A 24,961-nucleotide genomic window follows, 5' to 3' on the forward strand; every position below is an offset into this window, starting at 1 on the left:
TGAGAGAAGGTACTCATCATCCAATCAATCTATTTGAGACATTTTTTTTCCAATGAAAGAATGATTTATTACTTATTTTCTAGGTTTGTAAGTAGAAAGCATTGGAACTGTGGTTTTCCCACTTTGTGTGGGTCATCACAGGTGGATGATATTTTGTGTTCTATTTTCCGTTGCCCTTGAGTTCCATCTGGCCCAGATGTCTCTTAAAAGAGTCGACAGTTAGAAGAATAATATCAATACCAATAGGTAGCCACTATTTTAATAAATATTTTCCTACTCATAGAAATATTCATCGGTGCTTCTCTAACATTGAAAAGAGAGATTTACATTTTTAAATGTCACATTTTGAATTAGGTTATAGAAGAAATAATATGTTGACCAATTTTCCACTTGCCGTTGGTTATTTGACTACTAATTTGATTGTAGATTTGTTCTTATGTTGTAGTTGTTGTTCAGGCTAACCTATTTTTAAATTGCTGCTTTTAAATTGATTCATAGTCAAAATATACAGAAAATACATTATACAGGTACAAATTAGGTTTGATAGTAGTTTTTTAAATCCTTTGATTCTGGATGGAAAATAAGATAATTATAGACACAGAATGAAATAGCTCATATTTCCTTCAAGTAAAAAGTTTTAAAGTTAAATGATATAGAAAAATGTACTGTAAAAAAGGAAATTGCAAATATGTTGCCTTATAAAAATTTTCCCCTCATAGGATACACATCTAGTGAAACATATGGGATGATTCAGTGAAGAAATACAGATATAGCAAATTTCATAGTAAAACAAAAAATACCTTGATTCTATGTTATAACCATTCTACCATGGAAGCAAACATTTTTCTGTTTGTTTGTTCATTTTTGGGAGAAGCAAACATTTAAATGGAAATCAAAAGCTCAAAGTTTAGATATCTTCTAATACCCAAAGCATATTTTAACTCTAGTTATAAGTAGATTAAAACTAGGATAAACTATTTTGAAGAGTAAAGGGCAACTTATGGAATCAAAACTAGCTCTAAACTTTGGAAAAGTTTAAACTTTCTATTTCTCCCAATCTTGAATACAGGACCTCCTATTTACCATTGAAAGTGGATAGGGCAACGTGTGGGGTCAACCAGTTCCTACAGATTTTGTTTCTAAAACTTCTGAGATTTCTGGGCAGATATAAGACTATGCACCCTCTTCTAAAGGAGCAGGACCTCATGGGAAGTTTTCACACTTTGTGTAGAAGAGTCCCAAATGCCAGGAGCCATTGGGCCCCTTTCTCCTCTTCCCCTGGTTTGGTGGCCAGTGAACTCAGACAGAACTCTAAGACTGCATTATTTGCCATTCAACAGCATGGCTTCTCTGAGAGTGCAAGGAGCAGATAATCAGATTTGTGATGCTTATCTATCCTTTCAACAGCCAATAGACCAGTCCTTTTACCCTGTGTATAGGGCCAGAAATATTCCAGGAGAGTGAAAAGCAACTTTCTTACATGCAGTAGACATTACTGAGTGGGTGACTACTGTTTGTGTCCCTGTGCTATATGATGGAGATGCCAAGGTCAGTGAGGCCGTCCTTGTCCCTTCCCTTGTGAACCTCATAGGAAAAAAAAAAAAAGAAAGAAAAAAAAGAAAACTGTTTTCCCAACTCATTGTTTGGTTTGCTAATATTAACCATGGACTTTTCTAGAAACTGAGACATTTTCTCCTTTTGACCTTTAGATAGAAGTTTCTGCCAGCAAATCCCTTAGAATTCTGTAAGATAATCTGTGTGTGCAACTTGTCCAATAAATTCTCAATAAGCCAGTCATGGAATCAAGAACTCCCTCAGGCGTCAAGCTTCCTCCTTTGCAGAGGGAAAGAAGGTCTCCTTGTGCATGCCTCTGCCTTGGGAAGTCCATCTCCTGGTGAATGGGCAATCCATTGCCAGCACAAGCTGACATAGAGGTCATGGCATGACTTCCACTCCCTCAAAACATAAACCTCTTTGTTCAGTAGCAGCTTCTGGCTCCTGAGTCTTATTTCTCCAAAACTGCCACCTGATTGGATGAAATTGCCTTTTAGCACATTTAAATTTTCTGTTAGAGGTATATTTTCAGACACAGAATAGAGAAAATATTCCCCCACCCAGGGCATTCTCCTGGGAGCCATTTCTAAGATAGGAAGAGAGTTTATTTTTCATGGCAGAAGTCATTTCTTCCTATAAATTTTCTTGGACTAGACTACAGGATTTTAATAGTTTTCTTTGGACTTTTTGCATTTAGAAAATTTCTTGGTGATGAGATTCCAAGTTATTTTTAAAATCAGATATGATGTAGTCAGAAAACTATGACCTCTAGGGCCAAATCTTACCTACCACCTGTTTTTGTAAATAAAGTTTTATTGGAACACAGCCATATCTATTAATTTAAAGATTATCTATGGCTATTTCCTCACTACAACAGTGGAGTTGAGTAGTCAGGACAGAGGCTGTATGGTCCACAAAGCCTAATATATTTACTATCCAACCCTTTACAAAAAATATATATTGACTCCTGTTGTAAGGCATATAAGCCAACTTCCCATTATCGATCAATGTCCCTGCTCTCATTGTCACTGAGTTCAACACATGTTTACTGTTCTTTCCATTCTTTCCTATTAATTCTCAAGCTTTGGCCTATGATATTCCAAACACAGAGCACCTGCCTGTCCCTAGTGTCCCAAACTTCAAATTCAACTTCTGGATGAATCTGTAGTGAAGGAAGTCCTATAAATCATCTCCGGTTCCAACCCTAGATGCCACACTTGCCATATTCTCTTGCCCAAAGGGTATAAAAATATACATTTTTGCATCATGAAATATCTTTTGCAGATTGGTACACCTTTTAATTTTTATCTCATAAATTTAATTTTTCTTGTTACATGCCAAATGTATTGCTGGAGGCCTTATGCTCTAAAGACAGTTTACCATTCCATGCCTTTAACAGCACTCAGAAGTTGGTGTTACTAAGCCCACTCTACAGATGACAAAGTGAGGTTCAGAGAAGTTAGTTGTTGAAATTCACAAAGCTAGTAAAGTGACAAACCCAGAATTTAAGGCCAGGTCAGCCTTACTCCCAATGAAGTCCTACAAAAAGGACTTCATTTACAGTGCATTACCATGAAATAATAAAGAAAAATTTATGTCAACCATGGTAATGGAAATATTTTTAAAACATTTTATGTATTTTTCTGCCATCTCAATTAGCTACTATCTTCAAGGATGACTCAACATCATAATTATTAATATAAGTCTTATCATGTTATAGAAGAATTTGAATCCATAATATGTTGGTAAATCATTACCAACTGTTTTTGAAATCTTGGGTCCACCCTACTCTGATAGAGTAAAAAGGAATTAGTCTTACTTTTTTTTTTTGGCCATGATTTCATGCTTCGCCCCCACCCACTACCCGGATAGACAGGCTTGTATGTAGGGTAAAACTTGGCCAACTGAATACAGTATCATCCCATGGTTAAGAAGACAGCTGAGAAGCAGATAGCTTTGGGTTCCAGTCCTGATCCTGCCACTTAGGAGCTGCAGAGTGGACAAAGTACACAGTAAGCATCCACTAGTTGGCAGGTATTAGATTAGGTATTAGGTATTGGTTATCATTTAGACTTACTTTCTCTGTTCTTAAATTATTGCCAAGAACACCAAACAGGTTTAAGTGATATACTGATATTTGTACACTGTGTCTTATCAGAGGTCAATGCCTACGTTCCGAAATTTTCTGCTGTAGTTGGGGTCTCTAGGATTGAGTATTGTTTCATGAAGATTTATTGTCACTGTTGATCGAGATTTATCTAGCTCTGACTATTAGACTGATGCCTGTCTTCAAGTGCTTGCTGATAACATACAGAAATGACCTGTCCTGGGGTTAGACTAGCCACAGCTCTCCACTGAACTGGCTGGGAAATAAAGCAGACAACTGTAATTTAATAATTACAGAAAAAAGTGACAAGGGACTCCCCTTGTCATCATGCTGATGTGGCTTCATGTGGCTCTGCCAGCAGGGTTGGGCCCAGGGCACTGAGGGATGTTCTCTCAGTGAGAGGCTCAAAACCTACCAGACAGACTTCAGAGGGAACTGGATATGGGATCTTATTTATGGGAAGTGTCTTGGAGTTACAAAAATTCTTCACAGGGAAAGAGAGGTAATCTTTCCTCTCGGTGGCTCTTTAGTGTAGACAATGGGCCCGTAAATGGTAGCTCTAGGGAAGCAAGTTCCATCTTGCCTGAGGGAAGCACTTTTGAAAACTCTTCCTAAGAGGGAGAGTTCCCCAGCACACAATGGGGCCCCCCCAGGTAAGGCCTTTCTGAAGAAATTCATGCATTACCTAAACTTGAGGGAAGGTCTTTCTAAATCTGAAATCCTCCAGGATTTTGGAAAAGTTACTCTTAACTCTCAACGAACAATAGCTAAAGTCTTGAAGCTTGCAAGGCATGGTGCCCCTGGCAAGGTTTGCTGAGGGATAGCTCTCCAGTTTAAGAACATATTTGGCTCACCTGGGATCCTGGTAAAATGCAGATTTGGATTCAGTAGGATCATCTGCATCTCCAGTAGCAAGATTCTAGAAGTCATGCAATTTAGGAAGAGTTAATGATCAGTCTTCTCTATCTACCCCCCCCCCTGGCGTGGAAGTGGAAGTGAAGTTGTGCCCTAGCTGATACTCTTCTGGTCTTTGCCTCTATCCCATCTAAGTTGTGTTCTGAGTAAGCTTACTGTATGATTTCTTATCCAATCCAAGACACTTTTGGGATGGAAAGGAACATATTAATGTTGAGACATTAATGAGACATATTGGACTGAGATTTTTTCAAAGAAATCTCTACTGAAGCTCTCCCCACCCCGCAATAAAATTCATGCTCTTACGCCTGCCCTTATTTCTAAAACAGTATTTTTTTGTTTTGCATTTGCTTTTGTAGCTAAAGGAAGCATCCTGGGTTATCTGTCCAAAGGGAAATGGGACATGAAGCAAAAATCTGTTCAAACAGTAAATAAACTATTTAGGATTTGATGTGTATTCATGAGTCACCGGGGTAGGAAAAGAAACTTAACTGCACCAAGTCGGTAAACCACAAACCCTCTGAATCAATAGTATTCAGTTTGCTGTTCTAATAATGGCAAACACCAAGGTGTACCAGAGTGGGTGTGAGGGGTTTCCTTCTTCTTCTTCTTCTTCTTTTTTTTTTTTTTCTTACAGGATGTTTGAACATAGTGTTAAGTTCATTTAGAGGAGGCAGGGAAGATTTTCTGCTTTACTGTCAGGGAAGAGAGAGAGTCCTCTGCCTTGGACTCTGGGACAGAGACAGGATCTGGTCACCTGCTGAGTGCCATCTATTCTTCTGTGGGATCCTAACAGTGGCTAGGTGAGTTTCTGTATTTCATTTAATCCTCACAATGACTCACAAATCTGGCAGTCCGCCAATGAGCCCAGGAGGAAGCAGGACTTCCAAATGAATGAACTACTAAGGGATGAAGTTGGGGTTTAAACTTGTGACAGGCTCCAAAGCCTTGGCTCATTTTTGTCAAAGAAAGATGTTCTAGTCACAAGAGGCTACAATCCTCTTCCATGCCTTCATCTTGCAGGTGAGGAAGCTTGGCTTGGTGGATTAAGGATTTGTCAATGAGCATAATACACTGAAGAGCAATCCAATGAAATAAAAACCTGGTTTTTGCTTTCTGGATACATGTTTTTTCTATTCTGCAGTGCCATCTTTAAAGCAATTACGTATGCATAGTAGTATAAGTGGCTACCACTTTCATTTGTCCTAGCATTTCCAAGCATTTACGCATATGAGCACAGTGAGTTCACAGTGACTGTGTCAGTGTTGTGAGTGTGCATATTTGTGCAAGGGTGTTTTGCATGAAATGTGTGCATGTGCATGTGTATGAGTTTGTGCATATGTATAAGGGTATTTATAAGTGTGTTTGGGATGGGAAAGGGAAAAAAATAGTAGTTATTGAGACCCAACCATGTGTCTAGCACTGAGCCAGAACTTCTCTTAAATTATTGCCCTTAGGGATGCCTGGGTGGTTTAGTGGTTAAGCATCTGCCTTCAGCTCAGGGCATTATCCTGAAGTCCTGGAATCAAGTCCCACATGGGGCGCCCCTCGGGGAGCCTGCTTCTTCCTCTGCCTGTGTCTTTGCCTCTCTCTCTGTGTCTCTCATGAATAAATAAAATCTTTTTTAAAAGATTGCCTTTAACTAGCATACATCCCAAGTAGATATTACTTATCATCCACCCTTTTCAGATGATAAAACCTGTATCAAAGGAAGGTAAGTATGGAGAAATGCACCAATCTGATAGCAGAGAATGAGATGGTATTTTTCATTTAATATATGAGTTAGATGATGCAGATTGCCAAGGTGCAATATAATACATCGATTTCAGGAACCATAGCAGATGTAATCTAAATTTCCCTAGATGTTTCAGACAGCATTGTAAGGATCCTGCAATGAATTGAAATAGAAATAGAGGGTAAAGGCTCCTGAGTGACATGGTTGAGTCTGACTCTTGATTTCAGCTCAGATTATGATCTCATGGTCGTGGGATGGAACTTTGGGTCAAGTTCCACACACAACAGGGAGTCTGCTTGAGAGTCTCTCTTTCTCCCTTCCCTTTGCCCCTTTGCCCACTCACACATGCACATGTGTGTACACTCACTCCCTCTCTCTCTCTAAAATAAATAAATATTTAAAAAATAAATAGAGGGTAACATTACATTGGAGTATGGACTTGTGCCGAATAATAGAGATTATTGGTCTATCCATTGTGTGGCCACCATGGTCCAAGAGTGCAGATTTGGGAATCAGTAGACCTTGGTTTGCTCTCAAGCTCAACTATACCCAGCCACACATCATTCAGCTAGGTTCCAAAAATAAGGCCAAAAAACAAGGGCTACTATGCATTTAAAGACATCTTGCCACTGCCAGAATAACAGGTTTGTTTGTTTGTTTGTTTGTTTTGGCAGCTATTCTGTATATGTCCAAGCATGGGAAACACATTTCTCAGCTGAGTTAAATAAGACACAAAGTGGCAATTAATGCTATAGAAATTGTTAGATTACATCATGTGAAATGGCTGCTATCCAGCTATGTTTCTTCAACCTACAAAAATGGTAATTTAATATGACTCAACCTCATCTCTTATTAAACTATAAGAAAGAGAGAAATGGCACTAATGGATTGGCAAATGTCTTAATAGGAAAATTAATCTAGTTGATAAGAAGGGAGAATTATTATCAGCCTTCCAAAGAGATCTTAATGATATTCCACTTTCAAAGAAAACTTACTTGCTCTTTTTTTGTCATTAATTCAGCTGGTACAAAGGACAGGCATATAAACTAACACTTAGAATTAAGGGTCAGCTTTTTATGCCAAGTTCAAGCTGGTTGATGAGAATAAATGAATAAGGAAGAGGGAGTGCCCAGGAGACTGGAAAATATGCCCTTTATGGACTTGGTTGCTTAGATGTTAGGATTCCATTCATGCTCAAACTTCTGTAAATGAAGGGGAAAAAAGAAAAAGAAAAAACCAACCCCTCTTGTCAATGCTCCCATTGGCTAATTTCTAAGCCTACTCTCTATCTTTTAGTAGTGTAGTCTAGACCAGAGTTTCTCAAATTTGTGTTCTCAGTATCCCTTTACACTTTCAAAAATTATTGAGGACACTTTCAAAAATTATTGAGGACTTCAAGAGCTTTGATTTGTGTGGGCCACATCTATTCATATTTAATGTATTAGAAATCAAGAATGAGACATTTAAAGTATTTTTATTAACTCATTCGAAATAACAATGATAAATCCAATTAATGTAACCTAAAAGAATTATTTGTCTGAAACATGTTATGTGTTCCAAGATGGAAAAAGTTGAGTAAGACAGTGATGCTGCTTTACATCTTTGTCTTTCCTTTAAAGACTGGCATAACAAAAGACAACTGAATCCTCATGTTCTCTTCTGCACATGTCCCGTAGCCTCTGGCAAATGCCACTATACATGCATGACAGAAGCAGTTGGGAAAAAGTAAATAAAGTCTTAGGAGCACAAGATTGGGAAAATAGATTTGACCTCATCACTCTACTGAAACAACCCTTAGGATTCCAGAGGTGTCTGGACAATGTGTTCAAGGCCATTGATCTAGAATGATTTCTTATAATTAGTAGACTATGTACTTCTAGACTTAGAGACCATAGATTCTATAGACCTTCCAGATCAGTTTTAGATTTATAGAAAATATGAACGGACAGCAGAGAGTTCCCATACACCCCCTCATTTTCCTGATTCTACTGTGTAGCCAGTGTTGAGAACTACCACTCCCTATTGTGTTAATATCTAAAATACATTAGATCTCCTAATTAAAAGTCTGAAGTCCTTAGCAGGCATACAGAATCCTTCAAGATCTAATAGCCCCTCCCTGGCATCCCCCACAGGCTTCTTATTTTTTAGCTACACTGAATAGCAACCAAACTCCTGCCCCGGCTCAGGGTGGCCTGTGTCACCCAAGCCACCCTATCTAGGGACATGCTCATGTTAGCCTGACAGTATTCAACAGAATTTCTCTAGCTCCCTCCTCTGTGTAATACTTTCCAGCCCTCTGCAAAGTTTCTCTATTTCTACTTGAATTCCTCAGGTGGTATCAAATATGCCCTGCTAACTGCTGTCTCACCAGTAGATTTTGATTTTCTGGAGGGCAGGGTCTACATTTTTTTCAGAGGAATATTGTCAGCACTTTCTTGCAATTGTGGGTTCCATGAACATTTGTCGAATGAATGAATGTACAAATGAAAAATGAATGAATGAATGCCACAGGACCACAGGCATAATGATACTGAGTCCACCACCAAACTTCTTGATTGTTCTTTGTTCTGATCTACAGATTTTAAGGATACGCTTTTCCCTTTCAATGACTCATGAAGTGAGGTGTGTGTGTGTGTATTTGTGTGTGGTACGGGGATCAGGCTTGTGAACTTGCTCTACTTTTCCCTGAAGAAGATGACATTCTTTCAGGCTGGCTGAGACACCTTTGCACATACCCTGTCACTGGAGTGCTTCCGTGAATGTAGAATGCTGATTGGGTGTCATTTGCTATGGGCCAGGGGTCAAGCTGAGAAACGCCAATACCCACGAGAGGGTAGTTTTCCTCATAGATGTTCCTTGGTGGGGGTTACTTTATGCAGTGATGACTCTAGACTCTCATCAGGTCAACCTGAAGAATGACCTATTTCAACCGCATTCCTCTGTCATTTTGGGGTTGGCCTTCTTCTAATTATTTTGAAAGACACACCCACATATCCTCTCTGAAGTACAATGCTGTGCATAAACTTGGTTTTAGTAAACATCATATTAATAAATAATAAACTAGTGAATAATTGGTAGATTGACTAAGTGAATATTTGGCAATTTCATCTCAAGTTAGATATATTTCCAGCACAGTTTGTTGTCTATCATTCAGAAGGAGATATTTGACTTTCTGTTTATCATGCATGGATCCTTAAAGATCACCTCAGAGGAATACCAGTGGAATCCACACTGAAGGTTTTAAGAGCCCTTGAGTCTTCATGGCAAAGACTGCACTGCCTACTACACTGGCCATTAGCCACCTATGGCTGGGAGCAATTGAAATGTGGATCATGTGATAGAGGTAGTATAATTGTCTAATTTTAATTATTTCTAAGTTTAAGTTTAAGAATGGAAGCTTGGATCAGTTATTAGAAAACTCTTCAGTAGTTTTAAAACAACTTGAGTATGTGAATCTACCTTTTCAACTGTAAACTTTATGAAATCTAAATTATGTATTTCAGATGAGACTTTGTCATCCTAATTAAGATAAGCTGTAATTCTAAAAGACGTACTAGATTTCCAAGAATTGGTTTGAGGACAAGAATATAAGAATGTAAAATATTAATTCAAGTGGTTGATTACATGTTGAAATGATAATATTGGGGGCATACTGAGTTACATATAATATATTGTAAATTAATTTCATTTTTTTTAATGCGGCTCCTGGAAAAGTTGACACTGCCTTTGTGAGCATGTTGTATTTCTGGGACAACGCTGCTCTAGGGCTTGTATGAAGCTGCCTTGCTGTGAGGCCGTGATAGAATTTCAGGGGTGGCTTTGTCCTCACCACAGAGTATCTTCAGTTAGAAGTTTGCTCTGGATTGAAGCAGGGAATGTCCTGAATTTTGTTGTGTGTGGAATGAGAATGAGCATCATGTTAGAACCAAGTAACAGCTGTAAAGTGAAACATTTGTGCTCTTGTGGTCATCAACACAGATGAAGCATTTACATGGGGACACTGTGATGGCTCATTTTACATCAGTTTGACTGACTTAAAGGATGTCCAGAGAGCGGGCAAGACATTATTTTTGGGTGCGTCTGTGAGGATGGTCTGGAAGACATTGACACCTGATCCAGTAACTGGGTGAAGAGATTCACCCTCACCAGTGTAGGCGGCATCTTCCAATGGTCAGAGGCATCCACAGAACAAAAGGAGGGCCAATTCTTCCTCTTCCACCTTCTCTGGTCCTCTCACACCAACAGACTCCAGGGTTTCAGACCTTTGACCTCAGAGTGAGTTATACCACTGGTTTTCCTGCTTCTCCAGCTTGCGTATGGCAGGCTGTGGAACTTCTTGGCCTCCATAGCCAACTGAACAAACTCCTAACATAAATATCCTTTTTTGTCTGTCTCCTACTGGTTCTGTTTCTTCAGAGGAATCTGGTAAACACACGGTGCCAGAGGTTTCGAGTTCAGTACAGCATTGTGTCCTCTCAGCAATCAGTCCTACAAGATAGGTTCTCTGATTGTCGTTTTACAGAAAAGGAAACTGAGGGGTCAGAGCAGTTAAGTGATTTGCCCAGGGCTCAAAACTCTTATTTGAACTTAAGTTGTAAAACCCAAATCTTTCCTTTCCCACTTCTTCCATTGGAGAAAAGGTCCCTTTGAAGGAAGGACATGGACAAAGTAGCCCCACATGATGGCTCAGCCATCCTGGTTCCAGGCCCAGATGTCCAGCTCTTTCATTTCTTTCCTCAGCCTTAGCCTGAGATCCAAGGTTTGGGGTGAGACTGACTTGGGTTCAAATCCCAGCTCTGCCTTGTTCTAGAAAATTGTTTAGCCTTTCTATTTTCAGTTGTCTTGTACTGAAAAAGGGTCAAGGAAAACCACAACCCTGAGGGACATGTGAGTGAATTCATGCAGACTGTCACAGTCCTGGCCTCTAACCTGTTTGCTCATTGTTTCCTGCAATGAGGTCAAAAGAGGCTTCCCAGAATATAAGTGTATTTCTATACTATTTCTAAGGTCAAATTTCCATTTATTAGACTTTGAAGTTAATGATCATAAATGATTTCAAAAGAATGTGTATATATATATATATATATATATATATATATATATATATATATATTCTTAAAGCTTAGGTTTCAGAACCTCTGATGGCTTAGCTTTACTTCTGCATTTAACATTAAAAGAGCAATAATGACAACAACCTAAGTACTCATACCACATCTAATCAGCCCTTTATAACCTTCCTCCAGGCTGATGGAGGATGGGATGGAGAAACCGAAGCTAAATTCACAGTGCATGAGGTTGGCTACCTCTGCCTTTCCTGCACTCTCGGTGTTAACACAGCTGTGTTATACTCTTCCCAAAAGAAAATATTTTACTCTCAGGAGCCTCATACTTATGCCAGCTACATGGGAGAGGGGCTTCCTTCATGCCCCATAGACCCTGTTCAATGTTTTGGAGGCAGAGGTGGTCTTAGAAGCCCCTCCACTCCCACACTTCAAGGAGTAAGTGAGGTGCCCCAAGGTCAATGGCTCCATGTGCAAGTGAGCAGATGACCCAGGAAGAGACCACAGGCTCTTGGTCCTCCCAACTGTATTCTATTCTCCACACCCTTCAGCCTAAGTGCTATGAAGGTGTGTGGCATGAATGTGTGTGTGAGGGAGTATGAGAGTGTAAGCATGTGTGCACAATGTATGTGAGACTGTGTGTGTGTGTTTGAGTCTGTGAGAGTCTGTCAGTGGATGAGAAAGTGGATAAGGAAGTTTGTGAGAATATGAGTGTGTGAGTGTACAGTACTGTGCAGTACTGTGTGTGTGTGCCTGTGTGAGAAAGTGTGCATTTATGTGCATATTCGGACCATTTGCACCTAAGTTGGAGATAGCATGCCCTCTTGTCCAGTAAATACTTTGGTGTGTATTTACAAAAAGAAAGGGCATTCCTTTACATAACCATAACACAGTATCAACATTAGTAACTTTAACATCAATACCATACTATTGTTCAATCCACGGATCATATTTACATTTTATCAGTACCCCCATAAAGTAATGCCCTTTATAACTTTGCTTACATTTTTAGGTATCTTTAACTTTGGACATCTCCATGGTTTTGTGTGTGACTTGATTTGGCATTTTTGAGGAGTGCCAGCCAATTCACTTGATTGAATATTTAACCATTTGACTTTGAACATTTGAGTATCTAAATAAATAGTGGTAGGCTCTGGTCCCAAGTAAGACAGAGGGAGGCTACTTCATCTCTCTCTTGGAATGTGGCCATAAAACCTGGGCAAACACACAGGGCAGCTTCTGAGGACCCTGAAAAGTGAATCATGGAAGGACACCAGAATGCAAAGCACCACTGAACAGGAGGTGAATTCATCATGATTTTAAAATCTCTATTCCTTCTTCTGCCCGGACCTGGCTGTAGGCACAGTGACAGAAATGCACATCAGAGCAGGGCAACTGAAGTCCCAGCTTTGTCATCAGAAAGCAAGTTTTAGGTTAAAGAGAATTGAGCAGAGAATACAGAGAGTTCCCATATGCCCCCGGTTCTCCCTTTCTGTCTTTTTCTTTTGCATTAATGTAGTATATTTGTTACACTTGATGAGCAGCAGTATTGATACATAATTATTAACTAAAATCCATAGGTTACATTGGGGCTGAATATTGGAGTTGTGTATTCCATGGATCTGGCAAATGTACCACGTCATGTATCCATCACCATAGTATCACACACAGTAGTTCATAGCCCTGAAAATCCCTGTGCTTCACCTGTTTACCCCTCCCTCCCTTCCTCAGGCACCCCCCCCAACTACTGCTTTTTTTTTTCCCACTGTCTCCATAGTTTTGCCTTTTCCAGAATGTCATATAGTTAGAATCATCCAGCACATAGTTTTTTTTTCAGGTTAACTCCTTTCTTCAGTGATACGTATTTAAGGTCTTCCCATGTCTTTCCATGGCTTTATTATTTCTTTTTAGCACTGAATAATATTCCATCGTACTGATATATCACACTGTTTATCCATTAAAGGACATCTTGGTTGCTTCCAAATTTTGGCAACTGTGAATAAAGCTGCTATAAACATGTATGGGCAGGTTTTGGGGTGAACATAAGTTTTCAACTCACTGGGTAAATGCCAAGGAGTACCATTTGCTGGATCATATGGTGAGGGTATATTTCATTTTGTAAGAAACTGCCAAGCTGCCTTCCAGGGCAGCTGTACCATTTTGCATCCCCACCTGCAAAGGATGAGAGTTCCTGTTGCTGCACATCCTCACCAGCATTTGGTGTTGTCAGTGCTTGGGATTTCAGCCACAGAGGTAATTTTTAAAGTGCAAATTTCTTGATAATGTGTTAAAGTTTTATCAGTCATTTATATGTGGTGTGAATGTGACTCATAGATCATCTTTTAGGGCAGCTTTACTAGGAGAAGAGAGCAGATTAACACTGAGGAAGAAAAGGCCCAGAAAGGAAGGCTGTGGCCGTGAGGACCTGCTCCAGGAGGCATGGTTGCACCTGGCGGGCTAAGCCCAATCTCTCCAAAGTTGCCTCTGGTCCTGAAGGTTTTTGGCCTTGCTAACTGCAACAAAACTCTCTCACCCCACTTCCAGCCCTGGCCTTGCCTTTTTTTTACATTTCTTTCAATTCATACCCGAAGCCCGAATAATCTGCAATACTGATGATCTGTTGGGTTATGGCTGGAATATCCATCAGTCAGAGGAAGAAACCGCAGAGAATTTCATATAAAGAACTTTACCATGTTACCACAGGGAGCCTGGGTGGCTCAGTCAACCGAGCGTCTGACTCTTGATTTCGGTGCAGGTCATGATCTTGGGTTGTAAGATGGAGCCCCCCGTCCGGCTCTGCAGTCCCACTGAATCTCCCCCCTGCTCTCCCTAAAACAAAAAACAAACAAACAAAAAGAGTCTTTACCAATGTCACAGAACGGAAGGGGCAAAGGCGACCCTAAGGTATCACAGAGGCAGTGACAGCAGAAGCAGCGGGGCCCCTTGAGTGTGGGGTTCAGCAGGAAGAGGTCACGGTGGCTGCGCGCCTCAGGCCCGGGCTCAGAGCTGCAGGCTCCTCGGGTACCGCGGCGGCTGCTCTCGGGCGCTGGAAGGCCAGGGCCGCAGCGGCTGCCCCGGGGTGGCGGTGAGGAGGCTCTGCCGCCCTTCCCGGGGCCCCCTCCAGGCAGGCCCCCGGGAGCAGCTGGCCAAGCCAGGTTGGGCTTTGCAGAGCCCTAGCCTCTCTCCCTGGGGCCCTCGCCCTCGGCTGTGACACGTCCCGACCTACTCCAGCAGTGGCCTGGCGGCGGTGGGACCCGGCGGGGACACAGGCGGGGAGGTCTGGAGCTCGGGCCGCCGCCCTGCGGGGCCGGGCGCACGCGGGACCCGGGCAGCAGCCCCGACCGGCCGGATTCCCGAGGACGCCGAGCCTCGACCGACCCGGATTCCCCAAAGCCTGGAGCAGTTTGGCTCCCGTCACAGCCCGGGGTCGCTTTGCTTTTAAAGGGTTGTCGTCCCCTTCGGTCGGAGGCGGCTCCGAAGCCTGGGGGGCGCCCGCTCCTGTGTGTGCCGGGACCCCGGGGGCGCGGGCGGTGGGGGCGGGGAAGGGAGGGAGGGAGGGAAGGAGGAGGGGAGGGAGGGAGGGAGGGAGAGAGGGAAGGAAGGGAGGGAGAGAGGGAGGGAGGGAGGGAGGGAGGGAGGAGGGAAGGAAGGGAGGGGGAAAGGGAGGGAGGGAGGAACGAAGGGAGGGAGGGAGAGAGGGAGGGAAGGGAGGGAGGGAGGGAGGGGAGAGGGAGGAGGGAGGAGGGAGAAGGGAGGAGGGAAGCCGCCCCCGCCCCCGCCCCCGCCCGCGCCCGCGCCCGCGCCCGCGCCCGCGCCAACCCTCCGGCCTCGCCTCGGGCTCCCGCCGCTGCGGGGCTCCTCCGGGGCTCGCGGTGCATCCCCGCGGGGGCGCGGCCTACCGGCCGCCCACACGGTGTCAGTTTGCTGGTCTAACACGCGCCCTGGTGGCCGGAGCCGTCCGCGGTCTCCACGCTGCCTTCCAGACTTCAAAAAGAAAAAGAATATAAGCCCTAAATGGGAAGAAAAAAAAAAAAAAAAAGGCTTAAAAATAGAAACGACACCATGTCCAGGGACAAAAATATGTCTCTGTTAAAAAAAAAATCCCCAAATTCTGACCCTCCATTTTTTAAATTAGATTTTTCACCTATTTCTGGTTGTTTTTTATTGACACTTCCACTTGCAGCCTCAAGTCTGTGATATTCCACTGCTACCGTATTACACTTGAGTTGCTGAGACAAATCAGAAGGGAGGTACTAAGGGTTCACTTCTGAATAGGAAAGATAAAGCAATGGGTCCTGAGTGACCTATAGTTTGATATAAAACAAACATTCTTCATTGTTCAAAGAGCCCTACTAACACCCTAACTCCACATATTTTATGATTTATTTATTTTTAATAATATTTAAAAAAAATATTTTATTTATTTGAGAGACAGAGAGCGTGTGCACATCAGCAGAGGGAGGGGCAGAGGGAGAAGGAGAATCAGGCCCTGGATGAGCAGGAGCCTGATGTGGGATTCGATCTCAGGACCCCAGGATCATGACCTGAGCCAAATGTAGATGCTTAACTGACTGACCCAGGCACCTAGATATTTTATAATTCAGAAGACTAAATTTCACTGATCTATAAATGAATACAGTTCATCAACATTCTTACAGGTTTAAAGAACTTGAGAGATAAGCCAGGTGAGTGGTAGCCTCAGGTTATTCTAAGATCAAGGACTTCTCTAGAATGATCTTGGAATAAATTCTCCCCAAAGCATTTTCTTCTCCCCCTGCTGACCCCTACTGACCCTGCATATATCAGGGAACTGAGGTGCAGGAACGCCCCTAACTGAGGGTGAATGTTCCAGAAGTTGGAAGCTCAGTGAAAATGCAAGCCCTGATTCAAACAGGCCTTGTCCACACCCACCTGTGGACTGTAATATTATTATTCACTTTCCTGAGGCTTTCTTTTCTCAGCTATCTGATAAGGATAGTGGCTACTTCTGAGGGGACACCAACGTTTGAGTGCAGGAATTTTACCTGTTCGTATCCTGTCCTTTCTGCATGAGAACTGGAACCAACTTGCTACCTTAATCCAGAGAAGAAGCGAAAGTAACTCACCTGTGTGCTTCAGGAAATTTTGACTCCTAGAAAATCAATATTTGAACCAACCACACAGTTTACTTCTCATGACTGACTCTTGCTTTTCAGCTCCCGTTTCATGCCCCTCACCTTCCTGTGTCCACCAATGTACTCTTGCAGAAGGTAAAAAATGACCCAATCCCCTCGCTCCTCACCTTGCAAGACCTACCCCGAATCAGTCCAGTCCCAAACCTAATAAATACCATTGCTTGGTGTCCTCTTTCAAGACCCTGCTGTCAGGCCTGTCTTCCTCTATGGCAATACCCATAATGAACTTGGCTTTACTGGGTCAACAGGATTTTCCTGATAGTATTTCTGGGTACTCAACATTGAACAGATATGACTCCCAGTAAGTCCTGGTGAGCATCGGTGTAAGTCCTGGTGAGCATCGGTGTCCCTGACTTCTTAGACATTTCAGATCAGAAGAGAGGCCTTACGTGGACTCAACTTCAATGACTTGCCAGCTCTGTGACCTTGGGAAATTGACCCATATTCTCCAATGTTCAGCTCCTCTGCAAAATGGGGATCAATGGTTGTTCCCTCTGTAAATATTTCTTATGAGGACTGAAGGAGCAAAATCACATAATATATTCTCAGTTATGGTGTGTATTCCTTAAAATGAATTTTCTGCTTCGGGGTATATCTAACCCAATGGACTGCAAAGGAAGTCCTGCCATTTTGGTGACCTTTGGCTTTCTTAGTTGTCTCTGAAGTTTTATTATGAAGTGACCTCCAAAGACCCAAAGCTAATTCCAGGTTAATTTATAGCTAACCTGGAGACAAGCAGACACGTGAGCCTGTACAGAGCTCAGGGAGTGAGCAGGCAAATGTGAATACATTCAAGGAGATGGAAACATGCTGAAACCTAAAAAAGATTGGAAAAAATAAATAAATTAAAAAAAATTAAAAAATAAAAAAGATTGGAGACTAGTTATGGATCTGAGTGTCCCCAAGAAAAGAAACATACAGGATGAATTTACCACTTGGCCAACAGAGCCCTTGGCAATGACATTTAATTCTATACATGAAGTTGTGAGGAACTGTTCCTGAGTGTGAAGCCTTCTGTGTCCAAGAGAATTAAAGATTTTTATTTATTTGTTTGTTTGTTGCGGGGTGGGGGGGAGGGGAATCCCAAGCAGACTCCATGATGAGTATGGAGCCTGATCTCATGACCCCGAAATCACCACCTTAGCCAAAATCAAGAGCCAGTGGCTTAATGGACTGATTCACCCAGGCGGCCCCATGGGTGTGTCTTTTCAAAAGAACACATGGTCCTGGGTGATGCTACACTTTCCACAGTGAGCCTTGTACTTTAGAATTCTGGCCACTCTTCCCTTATTCCTGGAAGCACAGTTTATGGGCGACTGGTCAGCGAGTCCTGGCCCCCAGAACTTCTGTTTTAATGTTATGAAGTCCAGGTTTAAATTTTCAGAACCAACTGCCATGTGACAAGTTAGAGAATTCAAGCCAAACTGTCGGGGTGTCTAAGGATTTACCCGAGGTCTAGCAGTCTCAGTGGGACCAACATAATTTTGATGTTCTCTCCTAGGAATGGAGGAGCCAACTCTGTGGCACCTTCCACCACTCAAACCTACTTTGAATCCTCCAAACAGCAGAGAGCCATCCTTGGTGGCCACTTTCTAGGGGTTTACCAGAAATCTATCAAACATTTGAAAAAAAAACCAAACAGGAAGAGAGGAAGAAAGTATGGAGACAAAGAGAGGGAGGGAGGGAGGGAGGGAAGGAAGGAAGCTGGAAGCTGGGAATTTATAAAAGAATATCATCAAGTCCATCAATAGGTGTATCTGATTTTTACAGGGAGTTGGCAGTTGGCAGCCACCAATGTAAAGGCTTCTTTTGTGCTAGAACTGCTGCTAAAACCTGGGTTGCTAAGAGAGGCAGAAAGTGTCCCCTAAAGCCCTTTTCCAGTAGACCCATTCAGTGAATCCAGCATTGAGAATTTCAGATTCCCCATGAAACCCGAAAGCAATTATCTCGGATTAGCAGGAGATCAGAAACGGCTTACATCAAGTATTGTTTTCTAAACCCAGAGGGCTGGTGAAATTATTAGCTGGTAATAATTCCAGAAGCCCTGAAACTGGTAACATTTGTTCAAACTGGGGAGGAGAAATATAAGACCATGACAGAGTATATGTACCTTTAATAGCAGGATACAGTTTAAATGGAGTTGGGGATATTTGTTTTTATTTCAGAAAAATGCACCAGGACCCCAATGAAAGGGCTCCACCTTAGCTCTTGGGTAACTTCTCAGAACCAGGTGCATCAGGGAAAGGTTTTTACAAACTTAGGTACTGAATGATTGATGTCTCAAAGCAGCTCGGGTGTATCTGTTTGCATCACATGCTTATGCTTTGTGTATTTCAGAAAGACCATGTCATTGAAGGAGGGCATACAGATGTTTAAAGTAAATTAACTCAACCTTCTGAAAAATAGTCAAGGAACAGTAAGTATTGGACCAGATATTATGAAAGTTAGTCATTTAATTCTGGGATATTCAGTTCAACCCAATACAAATCCATGTGTATTTTAGGAGATAAAATGTGATATATAAAGGAAAAAGTCCATAAATGTGATAAAGAGCTGTAAAAAATTAGGGTCATAATCATTACTAAATGTTTTCCAGGCCATAAAGAGGTCCCAGTGCTATGAATAGTTCTTTTATCAATAGGATACCATTTGCATATACTTCCTGTGAAATTAGGGCCACTCAGAATGTTTTCTTTCTTCAGACCTGGCATCCATTTGGCTTAGAAATTGGATTTTTGATAACGAGAGTCTAGGACAGAATGCCTGATTCCTAGTGCCTCGTGTTCAGGAGGGGGATCCCTCTGGAGATAGGAAGGTGGTGGGGTGACCCCTGCACACCCTGCTGATTCTTCAAGTCAGGTGGTGCGCTGGTGCAGTCTCCTTACCTGAATGGGGACCACATTTAATTAAGTCTTACTCCTGGATTAGCTTCTCTGGCTGGGAAAATCTCACCTCAAATATTTTTTCTTTCAGTAATGAATTTTTTTTATAATGTTTGCAAAATTACAAATTTGAGCAGGTGATGCAGACGTGTTACGTTGGCCCTGAAGTGGCAGTTGAGATGCTATTGATCTGGTTTTTTTAAAAACTGCTCTGGAACATTGTTCTATGGAGCCCCCAAGTGGACACGTGTACGAATGTCTGCTCTGCAGAACCACATTGGGCAGGCTGGGAAGGAAACGCTGGGTTTCCAGTCTCTTTGATGACACTCTATGTAACCCTTAAGGACAAGCATATATCATGCACTAACGGAAAAGACTTAATGTTGATACCACAATTAGAAGCTGAACTGCAAGGGGTCAGTGTTAATGCTGATGGATAAAAATGGGTTGAAACAAGGTCAAGTTGGTATTTTCACCCATGAATCCATAGGACCGAATATATATTTTTCTGCAGAAGATTCCTTACACAGTTTTACACTCCTCACTGGTCATGTTCTTCTGGTGAACCATGACCTGCTTTTCCACCTCATGGAGTAGACAGTCTATTTCTCAACCAGATTCTTCTATGACATTAACACTCTCTGTAGTGGCAAAAGTAAGTTATATGCACGCTCATTTCATCCTGTGCACTTTTGATCTTATGAACAACAGCATTACCATCCATTTGTTGTTTTGCGAGATTTTCAGAAGATAATTAAAATTTCCTCTCCATCATATTATCTCAGTGCTTATATAGCCCTTTAAAACATTGCCAGTAAGACATAATAAAAACCACTCTTAGTTCTTGAGCCATAAGAAAACAGTGGCTAGCTGGATTTGGCCCATGGGTAATAGTTTTCTTTCTTTCTTTCTTTCTTTCTTTCTTTCTTTCTTTCTTTCTTTCTTTCTTTCTTTCTCTTTCTTTCTTTCTTTCTTCTTTTGTTAATAGTTTTCTTTTTTCTAATAAAAATTTATTTTTTATTGGTATTCAATTTGTGTTAATAGTTTTCTGATCCGTGCCAGCAGTTACAATTTATTTTATAGATGAATGTATGAAGTTTTGTGACTCATTGTTATTACAAATATGGCAGTTTTTTTGTTTTATTTTGTTTTCAAAATAGTCCATCCTCACACTGGGGAATGGTCGGGGTTGTCTTTTACCTCCTAGACCATGGTTTGGCCTTTTGGGCCACGGGAAAGGGGGCCCATATCCACCTGCCTTATCTCCTGAGTGCTTGCTGTTCACCTATGAGGTCAGATATCTATCTATCTTTGAAAATACCTGCTGTCCAACTGGTGAAAAGAAGGGCTTGCCTGAGGAGATGACAGACACACTTTAGCCCAGATGGTGAGCAGAGGCAGAAGGTGGCTCAAGAAGCCGTGCCTAAGCATACCTGGGTGGCTCAGTGGTTGAGCCTCTGCCTTTGGCTCAGGGTGTGATCCTGAAGTCCTGGGATCGCATCCTGCATCAGGCTCCCCACAGAGAGCCTGCTTCTCCCTCTGCCTGTGTCTCTGCCTCTCTGTGTGTGTCTTTCATGCATAAATAAATAAAATCTTAAAAAAAGAAAAAAGAAGCCGTGCCTAGGACAGGAAGTGTATCTGGCATACTGTGGCCCAGAATAACTGCATTCCTTCATTCATTCATTGCGCTAACATTGAATAAGATTCTACTATGTGCTTGTACTGGCAGTAGAGGTACAGCTGTGAGCAATACAGAAGAAGTTTGCATTTCATGGAGGTTACATTTAAGTAGAGCAAGGCAGATAACACACAAAGTAGACAAAAAGTCAAGATGATTTCAAATGGTTCTGTGCACTGGAAGAAGGTAATAGGCTGGAGTGAACAGTGTCACTGGCTGGGTTGGGGGGTGAGGATTTAGAAGGAACTGGTTAGGAGAAAAAGCTAGGAAGATTGAACAGAAAAGCAAATGCAGAAGACTTGAGGCAGAAGCCAACAAATAGTCATAGCAATCTGGATCAAGAGCATAGTGTTTGGTGAAGAGATAGTAGTCTTTCCTAGGGGCCATGAAATGAAGGAGGACTGAGAATCACTGGCTGGAGAGTTAAGTTTTCTAAATCCTGAGAAATCTGTGAGAACAGGCAGAGGATCCCCGGGGAACTAAGAGATCAGTTTGGGAGGTGCCAAAGGTTTGTGAAATGTATCCTCGTGCAGTGACAACCCAGCATCTTGGCTCAGAGGAACTGCTGACATTTGGTCAAGAGTTTGGATTTTGTCCTGGAGGAATGGAGGGCCAGAAAATAGGTGGTTAACAGTGAGTTTGGGAATGGGTTGGGTGGAACACTGTTTAGGATGGGTTGGGAGGGACAGAAAATGGAAGCTTGTTTTTCTTTTAATTTTGCGATCTCAAAGTTTAATAGACAGTCTGTGCCTGGGAAAATGAAGCATATACGGTTCCCTGTGGCATCTCAAGGGTCTCAGCAGGACTGAGGGAGACCCCACCGCACTGTCCTGGGAAAGGCAACTCCCCACAGCCCATGTGACAACCCAGGCCTAGAACCTTGGTCTTGACTGTGTAGTGCTGAAATTCCAGCATGTGTCTGAGGAAGCCCCAAGAATAGAGGGTTGACACTGATCCCATATGTGTCCACAGTTGTCAACAGCAGGAAAAGGGACAAGGGAGCAGAGAAGTCCACCATGCAGCAGCTGGGTGAGGATCCTACGTCATGGGGGCCAGTCTGGCTCAGGGGCCAGTCAAACTGTATAACTTCTGGGTAAGTGACTTAACCTCTTTGGGTCTCAGTCCCCTCTTCACTTAGCTTCTCCCCACCCTGATTCCAGGAACACAGAGTGAGGGTTGGTGTTGGTGTCTGCCCACTAAAATCATCTGAGAAGCTTCAAAAACAACAACAACAACAACTGCTGGCCCCACTCCAGGCCAGCTGGATAGGAAGGGTCCTCAGCATTTGCATTTGGTGAAAGCTCTTCAGGCAATGCTCATGCTCAGGAATGGTTAAGAAGCACCAGCAGAAAGCATCAGTACCAAGGGGTAGCCCCACCCTGGGTGCCTAAAGAGGCACTGACTTCTAGACAGTTTCCCAAAATGTACCATCAGCATGGACCTCTGTTCCCTCTGCCAGCCGTGATGGTGACCTCTTGTCAGCTCTCCATCTTCTTTTCTCCCCTCAGCTTTATGCACCCTTCTCCTACTTTCCACACCATGGATCCTTCGCCTCACCCTGGACTGGCGAGGCAGCACCACCAGGTACCCTGCCACTTAAATCAGAGCAGCTACCACTGAAATCAGAGCAGCATCTTTCAATAGCCCTTCCTCAGATTCAGATCCCTAACATATTTTGATTTGTATCTTATTGATGCTTCTTAGCTTCCAAAGCTCAGTCATGCAGAGAGACCCTCCTCTTCTACCACCTTCCCCAACTTCTAAGAGTTGCCAATGCGTTACCTCAAACTTGAGTGAGGACAGACCCTTAATGGACCAAAAGCGTATGCTCATTTTTAAGATCAACTACACTGAGGCATAATTCACTTGCAACAAGTTATCCTCAATCTAAAAGAATAGATTTTTTAAAAAGATTTTATTATTTATTTTAGACAGAGAAAGAGAGAGCAGGGGCAGGAGCAGAGGGAGAGGGCCAAGCAGACACTGTACTGAATGTGGAGTTCCAAGTGAGGCTCAGTCCCAGGATCCTGACATCATGACCTGAGCCGAAATCAAGAGCCAGATACTTGAGCCATACAGGTATCCCTAAAGGAATAGTTTGATGAGTTTTGACAAATGAATCCACCCTGGAACCACTCCCCTGATGGAAATATAGACCATTTCCATCACCCCAAATGGAGAATGTATTTGCCTTGGGTTGATATCCTGCACATGAACCCACATAACAGCCAGCACTTGTGGCATGTAGCTAGGTGCTCAGTGCTGTTCAACTCAGAGGCTAATATAATTCTCCATGATCCAAGGGGCTCAGGGCAAGTGCAAAGGTAGGACCAGCAAGTTAAAATGGGTTTCTACCTATCGAAATCTTGCTGATTTTTCAAGGGTGTGTTTAAGTCACTCATCCCTTGTCCACAAAGTTGACTCTAATTTTCAACCTTTCCCTAAATTTCCCAAGCCCGAAGCTGTACACATATATTTAAGTTATATCTGGTCCTTGAAGTTTTTTCCCAGGTGGCTTATAAAATATCCCCAGGATAATAAGATAAAAAGAAAGAAGAAATATAGGTAAGGAGAGCATGGAGATTAAATGAGAGAGACTATGTACAAAGACACTGAAATGGCTAAGTGAGACCCTCCACTTTACTGAAGAATTAGAACATTCATTACATTAAGCTGCTCAATCAATTAATCCTTCCTATTGTGTCTCTCACTCCCTGGAAACCCTTCAAGACTTCAGATTATCTATCATGATTTAAATGTACTCTTGCTGCAAAAAAGAATGTATGAAGATTTTTTAAAGATCTATTTGACTTAAGTTGAGGGCTTCTCATAGAAAATACAGAACATTTTGCCCTGCTGATAAATAGCAATTGCAGCTTTCCAAACTGTTCTGGTCTATGTGGATCTTTCTCTAAAAGGAAACTTACAAATCATTGGAGTCATTATACCTGGTTTCAACCCAGAGTAGAATTTCCAGCAACAACCTAGTGGTCTCGTGTTTTGTATCTCTGTGCTGTACCTAGTGACATGCAGTACACACCACACATGCGGTCAGGTCAAATGTATGCACTTTCTTTATTGCTCTCTGTGGGAGGAACCCTAGCTGGAAGGCATGCCACACAAACTTGCCCTTGAGCATAGGTGGGTAAGGCTGTGGTTCATCATGGGGATGATAGAACGGCACACTGATGTTGAGAAGCACTTCTGTGAGCTCCAGAGGGCAGCATCTGGACCACGTGGCTTTGGTGTTACCAGCACCCAACCGATCCTGACTCTGACGTATACACAGAGTATATATGCCTCCTATGCTGTGGGACATGTGGGAAAGTGAAAACATACATTTACTCAGCTCTTGTATATCAGCTATTTACATGTACAGTAACCTTTATTCCAATACTCCTTCATTTACCATTAGTTTATTAAAGAAATATTTATTGGGAACTTAAGATGTAGAGGTTATGTGATGAATAATATAGGCGAGAATTTTGTTACCACAGAGGTTACTCGAATAATTATTTATTGCAACTCTGCTAAATGTCACCAGGACAAGTGCAAGGTGCCATGGGGGCATGAACCAAGGAGCCTCCCTGGAGGAAGGATTTTGCAGAAAATGGAAGAGTGACCAGGGGGAGGGTCAGCTAGCTAAGTACAACCATGAGTAGGCAGTGGGTTTGTGGGGTCCGATGTGGGGAGAAAGCTGCAGTTCTCAAATTTTATGCACAGATCTGTCTCCCTGGGACCAGTTAAAATGTAAGCTTAGGGGGCACCTGAGTGGCTTAGTCAGTTAAGCATCTACTTTCTGCTCAAGTCCTGAACCAGCCCTGGGTCAGGCTCTCTGCTCGGGGCAGTCTGCTTC

The 24,961-nt window shown here is 42.4% G+C and overlaps 1 long non-coding RNA gene across 2 annotated transcripts; it reads right to left on the reverse strand.

The window, feature by feature from the left end:
• Positions 1-14,849, reverse strand: LOC144297832 (uncharacterized). 2 transcript variants are annotated; one of them, XR_013364687.1, is made up of 4 exons: positions 14,750-14,849; positions 14,062-14,200; positions 4,516-4,580; positions 1-2,026 (listed from the first exon to the last, which is right to left on the reverse strand). It is a non-coding gene; the product is annotated as an uncharacterized LOC144297832 (long non-coding RNA). The 2 variants fall into 2 exon arrangements; XR_013364688.1 differs by lacking the exon at positions 14,750-14,849 and adding an exon at positions 14,598-14,708.
• Between the last annotated feature and the right edge of the window lie 10,112 nt (positions 14,850-24,961).

The sequence above is a fragment of the Canis aureus genome, chromosome 26, assembly GCF_053574225.1.
Source record: "Canis aureus isolate CA01 chromosome 26, VMU_Caureus_v.1.0, whole genome shotgun sequence".
Taxonomy (NCBI): domain Eukaryota; kingdom Metazoa; phylum Chordata; class Mammalia; order Carnivora; family Canidae; genus Canis; species Canis aureus.